Here is a 9,605-nt window from a genome sequence, read left to right on the forward strand (position 1 = left end):
TGTATCACCTCAGGGAATGTACATTTGTTCCAATCAGACTACTCTTTGCCCTATATGGGCATAAGTGACTTCTGGGTAAGGCTGTAACCTCTGTAGTGCTCAGCCAATGAGGAGTCAGGGGAGGGACTTCACACTAGCAGATAAATTGCCTGCTGTAAGTGCCCCAATTGTGCCTGTCCCTCAAACACCCGCTCTTGCAAGAATGTTAATTAAAGCCTTGCTTCACTGTGCTGAGTCTCTACGTCCCTCCTTTGATTGGGTCAGTGGGATTATTTCTCACATGGTAGAAGGCCATGAAGCGTCCTATTCTCTAAAAATCACATTATGATAATTTTACAAAAGATGGAAGCAAGTATGTTGAGAAAGAGGTGCCTTTTGGGGGCATCTGGATGGCTCAGTTGGTTAAGCATCTAACTCTTGATTCTGGCTCAGGTCATGACCTCACAGTCGTGAGATCAAGCTCCCGAGTCAAGTTCCACGCTGAGCGCTATCTTCCTCTCTCTCTCTCTCTCTCTCTCTCTCAAATAAATAAATACACATTTTTTTTAAAAGAAAAAAAGAGGTTACTTTTGCTATGTCACACAAAGGCTTCATATGAGCCAGTGGTGGCTTTGCTGAAAATTACATTAACTCACACTATAACTGAATGTTTGGGTCCCCCAAAATTCTATGTTAAAACCTAATCCCCAGTGTGAGGGTATTTGGGGGGGGGGTCTTCAGGAGGTGACTGTGTCACGAGGGTGGGGTCCTCATAAATGGGAATAGTGCCCTTATAGAGGAGACCCCAGAGAGTTCCCTTGCCCCTTCTGCTCCGTGAGGACATAGGGAGAAGATAGCCACATATGAAGTAGGAAGCAGTTCCTCACCAGACAGCAAATTCTGCCTGCACCTTAATCTTGGATTCCCAGCCTCCATGTTTTCTGTTTATAAACCACCTAGCCTATGGTATTTTGTTACAGCAGTCTATACGGACTAAGACAACTCCCCTCCAATCTACTGGACAGCACCAATTTTCAGTATAATCTCTCATAGACTGTTGACAACAACTTCATACGGTTCTACTCCTTTAATCTCCAGAATATGCTTATCTGGGCCTAGCTCTATTTCCTAAACCATATTTGGTTGCAGTTCCCTTTTCACACACTTTGTTCTACCCTTTCCAGTTTGAAGACCATATCCTTGAGGGAGAGAATGGAACAACAGATTGGAATCATTCTCCCTTCTTTGTCAGCAGCCTGGGGCTAACCTATGACCATGTCACTTTCTCCTTTTTTCCCTAATGGGATCACTTCCTCCCAAGCTTCCTGTCCCCACTCTCTTCCCAAGTGTGGTCTATTGTCCAGGGCTTCCTCTCTGATCCCATTTCACTGATAACTGCCCTTGATTTAGTTTCTGTTCTCACACCTGTCTCCCTGCTACTTGTTCTCATCAACTTAATGTGATTATCAGGTTCTTCCTCCTTTCTTGAATCAAAGATCTCTTTTACTGGGTTCACTTTCCTTTCCCCACAACATCTAAGCGTACATTTTTTCTGAGTCAGCTTCCTGTTCTGAAACCTGCCATTCAGTCCATCAGGACTGGTCCCCAGCTGGCCTGCCACTTGCCCAGTGAAGCCACCTTTTTCCTGTCACTGTGAAAGCCTCCCCTGAGGCAAAGCTGTCATTACACCTGGCAGACAACGTAGGCTGAGAAACTCATGATTCCTTTCTTTTCAGTCTAAAATTCTCGTTGATTTTTCTTCAGAGGGACAATAAAGCAATTTCTACCATAAGGTCATCAATGCCTTTCTTTTTTTAAAGTTGCCTTCAATGTGTCACTTTCTTGGAGAAATGCTTTTTTAATCTCCTGCTTTCTAGTTTTACTGTTCTCAGTTTGCAGGTATCCCCCTCTGTCAAGAATTGCCTTTGTTTATTATTAACTTAATTTGGGGCTGCTGGTCCATGTCACAGCACCTCCTCAAGTCATCAGAGTTGTCAAATTTCTAAGGATGGGAGACCCCAGGGGCGCCTGGGTGGCTCAGTCGGTTGAGCGTCCGACTTCGGCTTAGGTCACGATCTCGCGGTCCGTGGGTTTGAGCCCCACGTCGGGCTCTGTGCTGACAGCTCAGAGCCTGGAGCCTGCTTCGGATTCTGTGTCTCCCTCTCTCTCTGACCCTCCCCCGTTCATGCTCTGTCTCTCTCTGTCTCAAAAATAAATAAAACATTACAAAAAAAAAAAAGGATGGGAGACCCCAATTGTAAGATTTTTGTCCTAACAAACTGACACTCTTTCATTCACGCATGCATGCGTTTCTTCTGCAAATATGTATTGAGGATCTACCATGTGGCAAATATTGAGATAAATGAACTCACAATCGCCATCATTAGAGACCTAAAGTCCTATCTCAAATATAACTAGAGCTCGGTGAGACTCCATTTGGTGCATGAAGTTGTAATCAAATAAACTATAGTTTGATAAACAAAGGTAATTAAAAACAATTCAAATCATTATCAGTGGCAGGCCGAAGACCACACTCTTAGTCCCCATCTAAATATCCTAACATTCCCTTTGCATACGTCTCCCATTCTCCGTCTCTCCAGCTGCTGGCAGAACTCTTCTGGACACTCTGGATCACCATAAAACACTGACCTGTTGTAGAAGCATCTCTCACCTCAGCTACAAGCATGTAGATATCCAAGATAAAATGCACAAGTCTCTCAAAAGGAGAACTTTTTTCAAAACATGTATGAATTAGAAAGCAAGAAATAAAATTCACTGATGCAATGAAGGAGAGATATCCAGCACTCGGCTTGACCCAGGGGCCAACCCTAAAGCCAAGTGGTTCACAGAAAGGTAACTTGACCTGGCCTCTAGTGGTCGGGAGGCTCGGGGACAAGGGGCAAAGCCTCACCTTCTTGCAAAAAGAGAAGACAGAATGGACCCCATACACCATGCCCTGAGTTGTAAAGGGTTACCTGGGGCATCAGATGGAGGCCAGAAAATGCCACACACTAACCTGGAGAAAGGGAAGGAGACATCAGCACCATGATGCCTGTCTGTTCCACATCCCAGGGCACTCTCATCCTGCCCCTCTATCTAGACTCAGACTTACTCCCACACACACCCAACGCCACAAGCACGCCCTGAGGCCTCCAGCCATGTCCAGCTTCCCTTCCCGGAAAGCTCCACACTCCACCCACCAGGACTAGGCCCTGGACCATGAGCATCACCCATGGTATTTAAAAGAAAGAATAGAATAGAATAGAATAGAATAGAATAGAATAGAATAGAATAGAATAGAATAGAATAGAAGTAAAATAAAATAAAGATAAAGATAAAAATGAGATGTGGTTTCTGTCTCCTGATAGGACCTTGACTGCTATGCATTATCGATGCCATTATAAGAAACTCTGAGTATCCCCTTTGAGTGAGGTCTCATTGACAGTTCCAAGGGCAAGGCCAAGTGAATGAACACCAAGTCCCATATTTCATGCAGGCTGGATTTCCTCAGAGACTGAGAAATCTTCAGATCTGGGCAACTTCCACATTCTTAGATAACCTTTACTTACAACCGAAACATAAGGATTGGCTAAGTCGAGGGTCAAAAATGGCTTTTAACACAGGAGAAAATATCATTCAGAGTAGCACTCTAGCTCCCAAAACAACGCATGAGTTCCTGGGCAGATTTTTTAACTGCGATTTTGGCTTTGCCAATCTTAACCTACTGCTTCTGCTACATTCGCTTAGAGATAGATAGGCTTGTCTGTTCTGGAAGCATCTTCTCAGCAGGAGAAAGACAGTGAAAGGTTTGGCTCAGAGAACACAAGTGACTGGATATATTTGGCCCTGCAGGTGTTTGGATACACATTTACTAAGCAGCTACCAAGTCTGCATGTCAGAAGGACTTGGGGAATACTTTGCACTTTGTGCCAGGAAAAGCAAAAACCTCCTATATCATCTCTTTTGTGATGAGAAGTGCAGACACCTGATGGAGATAGGTCTACAATGAAACCATCACTCTCTGTCCTCTCAGCCCATTTATCCCTGTGGTCACAGGACTCCACAGCCAAGGCTCCAGGCCCCAACATGAATGTGTCCCCGGCCTGTCCCCAGTGTGCTGGCACTGGCACTGGCCTCGGGGTGAGCTCGGGGCTGAGCAAGCCCGGCACATATTTTCTTTGTAGCGTTAACATGAGCTAAAACTTAGACAAAAGACAAAGTACGGTACACAGTGGGGAGAAATCCTCCTCGCTAATCTTTGCCAGAAGTGACAACATCAGGCGGTGCAGTGATGGCACCAGACGCACCCCTGGGGCCTCGCCATGGACACCAGCATCACTCTGTGGGCGCTCACAGCCACAGCAGGGGGGAAGAGCCACTTTATGAAGTCTCAAGGGCAAAGGCATCAGAAGAGTCCTCTGTAGGCAAGAGAGAAGTGCATGGACAGAAGATGGGAAGTGGCAAAAGAACTGACAGTTCAAAGAAATCACAGGAGACATACCTTGGGACACCCAGAGGAGGCCCCATCAAGCTCCAGTGGAAGGCCAGAGTGTCAGGACTTACAGGACACAAGCGGGGTCTGGGTGGTTTTTGCCCTATGGGCAGGGTGTGCTAGGTCCTCAAAATGAAATGGGAACTCTAAGCCTCAGGAGGAGACTATGGGAGGAAAAAAGAGAGGGGTCTAGGGAATGAGGTATATCATCATAGGGAAGCTGAAGCCCCTTCAGCCAAGGTTTCTGCAGCAAGCAAGGAAGATGCAAAACAGAATCATAATTCCCTTTTCCTGCCTTACCTCTGTCCTCCCCATCATCCAGCTTTGGGCACTGACTTGAGCTCTTGCAGGAAAACAAGTGATCAGATCTCCATCAGAGCGAAATGTTTAATCAATCTAGGGAATGCGGGCAACGCATGGGCTTCTGATAGGCATCACATGGATTATTAAGCAGAGAGGAGAACTGACCAGCTGGCAACTCTTCAGCCTAAGAAAAGCACGAGACTGATTCCCCAGGTTCACTACCCACTTACCCTCCTCCCACAGCCCCCAGCTCCTAGAGAACAGCCAGACACCCCTTGCAAGCCGCATGGGACGTTCCCACTTCAAGCCCAAGCCACCCCTGCCTGCCATGAGAGTGTGCAGAAACACAGGAAAGCCAGCCCTACTTGGAAACCTCAGTAATTACTATGGGAACCTGTCGGATGCCAGGAGGCTGGGAAGACGGCTTAATTAAGTGCAACATCTGACAGTTCTGATTGGGAAATTGAGGACACAGTAAGAGGGTGCCATTCAGGCAACAATCTGTTCCTTTTGTTAAGACACAGGGAGGGTCTCTTCTTTTGCCTACAACAAACAGGAGGGCTGTAATTACACAATGTCAAACTGCAGCTGAGCGTGCTATTTTAGATTTCATATTTTCCTGAAGAATTTTACAACCAAAAAGATGAAGTGCCTCCCCACTTGAATGGTGGCTGTATTTAAGGTACTTGAGATCCTATAACACTCTACAGTCCTAATTCCACTTCTCGCGGCGAAGAGGGGGTAGCAAGCCAAAATCTGGTGGTTCACACCGCATGTAGCGATAGAAGACTTGTGTGTTAGTTTCCCAGAGTTGCCATAACAAAGTACAACAATTGGGTGGCTTAAACAACAGAAATGTATTGCCTCACTGTTCCGAAGGCTTGGAAGTCCAAGGTCAAGGTGTTGGCACTTGGTTCTTTCTAAGGGCTGTGAGGGAGAATCTTCTCCATGCCTCGCATCTAGCTCATGGTAGTTTGCAGGCAATCTCTGACATTCCTCAGCTCGTAGATGCCATCAGCCCAATCTCTGCCTGTTTCATATGGCATTCTCCCTATATGTGTGTCTATCTCTGTGTTCAAATGTCCCTTTTACAAGGGTACAGTCACATTGGATTAAAGCCCACCCTAATGACTCACCCTAACTTGAACATCTTCAAAGACCCTATTTCCAACAAAGGTACATTCAACAGGTACTGGGCAGTAGGACTTCAACATCTTTTAGACGGACGCCATTCAACCCATGCCACTTTGGTTCCAATAAAATCTCATGAGGATGCCCTCTGTGGGAAACAAGACAAACGGAGACATACACACACCTTCTCTAATTGACATGAGGGTGCTGAGTTCCCACCACCCCCTCAGCACCAACCCCATCCAGTAGTCTCCAGAGGTCTCTATAGGGTGTAGCTTAACTTTCCCCAGTTTTAGGGCAACTCAGAGGAAGGGGAGCTGGAAGGGTTTTCCCTTTTTTGTTTTGTTGTTTTAATGAGCACGTGTCAAAAATTTATTTCATCATTAATACGAGCGAGAACCATAAGGTGTTAACAACCAGATCAAGAGCATTCAAAGAGCACACACAGCAAGGCAGTTGGAATGCTGAGATGAATTTATAAATAAATGCAAGCCTAGCCAACATCCACAGTGCAATAACCAACTGCATCTCCACTGGACAAACTTCATTTGCATCTCTATGGGCAAGGATCATTTGTATTACTATCACTTTTATACAAAGGGACAAAAAAGCTTCAAAGCAATGAAAGATGCAGATAACCAGAAAGGGTGCCAGACAAGACACGCAGTCTTCTTTTTTGCCCATTTCTAATTCTTTCACATTTTTTTTCCTGGCAGGATATATGCCTCCTAGGTGCTAGGGCCACCTGCTTATATGTCATCCATCATTTAAGGCATTTATATCCATGAGGGCAGTGGAGGGAGGGTCTACTGGGAGGAAGGAAGTGCTCTTCGGGAACTTTTAGGATGGCCCCTCCTCTCCACCTCACCCACAGTTGCTGCCAAGACCCTGACCACAGAGAACTGAATTTCTCAGTGGTCACAGGGCTTCCTCAGCTCCTCCTGGGAGACCAGGCTCTCTCAAAATCAGCACCAAGCTTTCCTGTCCCATCCTTTGCCCTCACTACCAAGTCCTTCATTGCCTGCCCTTGGCCCCACTAATTTTTCTCTCCTTTTCCAGCATACACTCCAGGGGTCAACTCAGCCCTGGCCAGGCATTCACTCGGGCCACTTCCCTAAACTGGGAAGACCATCAGTCTCAAGATCAACCTTGTCTGCCCTCTCTGTTGTGGTTCCCAACCACTCGGAGACTTGGAGATAAAAGTCTGAGACTAGAGACGTACATTTCTCTAGTTCACTTAGTGGCTATGTGACCCCAAGTGACATAATTTCCCTAAGCTTTAATTTCCACCATCCACAATCTCAGAATTTCTGTGTGTATAAATGAGTGTAGCAAATGCTGCAGTCTTCTGTCCAGATCCCCTCCATGATCTAGGAATGGGGCACCTGTTCCCCCAGTTCACAGTACAGCCCCTCCCTAGAACCAGCCCCATGCCAAAGGGAGCTGCCTCACCCCCAGGATATGACCTACCCCTACCCACGCCCCCACCAGGAGCAGCCGGCTTACAACTCCCAGGCCACGTGGGGATACAAAGCCTCAGCCCTCTTGCCTCAATGTGGAACATCTCTGGAGGGCCCCCTCAGTTTCAGCGCTCCCTGTGGGATCAGCTGGGGTCTCCACTGCAACTAAATCACCGTTCAACTTCTCCTTCTGCCCAGCCATGCCTCTTTCGCTCCCTTACGGGTATGTTCCCAAGGGACTATCCAATAAATTTTTCTCAGGAAGGCCTCAGAGTCTCAGTTGTCTCCTTGGGAACATGATCCTGCAACAATGAGACAATGCTGAGCATACGGTAGCAGCTCAAATATGCCACTAGCAAGCTATGTGACCCCCTCAGGTTACTTCTCTCCTCACAAACTCACGGTTGCATGCTGACACAGTTATGAGAAAAAAGGCAGGGCAGCCTTGGTAACTTGGTAAGTGGACGGTGGGGCGGGAAGGCGGTGGGTGCTGGTTTTCTGCCTGCTCCGGTGGAAATTCCACACAGCAGGGTGAGGGCAGGGCCAGGTAAGTGCCGAGATTGTTTCCTTCCACATCCTGCCAGCCTCCTGAAAGTGATACTCCTGGGAAAGGCAGACATCTTAACAGTGTTACATTCTCCTGCAGGTCGGCGTGGTCCTTGACCAGGCCCCCTACATCTCAGATAAGGGCTGGGATCCTGTCAGTCAGCCACACAGCAGCAGCCACATGGGGGATGAAGTTTCAGTTGCTTTTGGGGTCACCGCTTCTTGCTCAGCCATGCTCAGAGGCAGAAGTGCCTGGTGCAGCCTGAACCCCTTGCCTAGGGCACAGTGTAGTCTCTGAAACTCGCGTTTCTCACTCCTGCTGGAGATTGAGAGGGACTTTGGGGACCCCAGAGCCCCCACACACTGGTAGAACTGTACTACACACACACACACACACACACACACACACACACACACACTTCCCACCACTACCTGAATGACATTCTTGCCACTTCATTCCCAAGAAAACACACACAATTCAAGCTTATGTAGATTTCATATTGCTTGCAAGACCTTGGACAAATAAAATGTGCTGAGGCTCAGTTTTTTCACCTCTAAAATGGGAGTGAGTATTAATGTGAGTACCAAAAGTTGCTATAATAAGTAAACTCCAAAACTCTCACTGGCTTCACATAGTAAACATGTATTTGTTTGAAGTTCAAAATGGGTATCACGGAGTGGTGGTTGTCCTCCAGGATGTGATTCAAAAGTCAGACTCCTCTGGGGCGCCTGGGTGGCTCAGTGGGTTAAGCATCTGACTTCAGCCCAGGTCATGGTCTCACGGTCCGTGAGTTCGAGTGCCGCGTCGGGCTCTGTGCCAACAGCTCAGAGCCTGGAGCCTGCTTCCGATTCTGTGTCTCCCTCTCTCTCGGCCCCTCCCCTGCTCATGCTCTCTCTCTCTCAAAAATAAATAAACATTTAAAAAAATTTTTTAAAAGTCAGACTCCTTCTAGCGTATAGTTCCATGCTTGTCTTCACAAGACAGAGAAGGAGAAAAGAACATGGAGGGTCAGAGTTGAGGGAGGAGTGTGTAGGCCAGGCCTAGAAGTAACAAATAACACCTTCACTAACAAGCCTTTGACCAACACTCAAAACTCAGTCACATCACCATCCTTGACTGCAAATGAGTCTGGGAAGTAGAGGTTAGCTGTGTGCCCACAAGGAGAAGCCAGCCAGTCCCTGCCACAGGATGACAACCTTACAGGATTATTGTGAGATTAATAAAATAAGCATTCCAGGTGCACAGTGAGTGTTCAATAGCTATTACGTGTTGCAGTTATTAACATCCACAAGGGCAACTCAACAGGTCTCTGAGAAGTTGCTGAGGATGCTGCATCAGACATGGGTCCTGCACCAGGGGTGTTGATTTTTGTCTTGCCTGGGCCTAAACACCACCCATGACAGGCTCACGGTGATGAACTCAAGCTCACATTTCTGCTGACTCCCCTTGTGGGAAGGAGGGGAGGTGAACATTAATTCTGACTCAGGAGGAGGCAAGAAATAGTGGGTGCTTCAACTGAAGTTCAAATTCTCCCCACCTACCATGCTGTGACCAGTTTTTCTCCCTAAATTCCTAGAAGGTGAACATGACTTGGAACCACAAGAATTTATTGCCCTTCCAAGGTCTCCCAGTCAAGCTATGGGAAGAACGTGTGTTCTCCTGCGACTTTGACACCGGCCCACTCCTTGAAAAA

The sequence above is a fragment of the Neofelis nebulosa genome, chromosome 12 (genome assembly GCF_028018385.1).
Source record: "Neofelis nebulosa isolate mNeoNeb1 chromosome 12, mNeoNeb1.pri, whole genome shotgun sequence".
Classification (NCBI taxonomy): domain Eukaryota; kingdom Metazoa; phylum Chordata; class Mammalia; order Carnivora; family Felidae; genus Neofelis; species Neofelis nebulosa.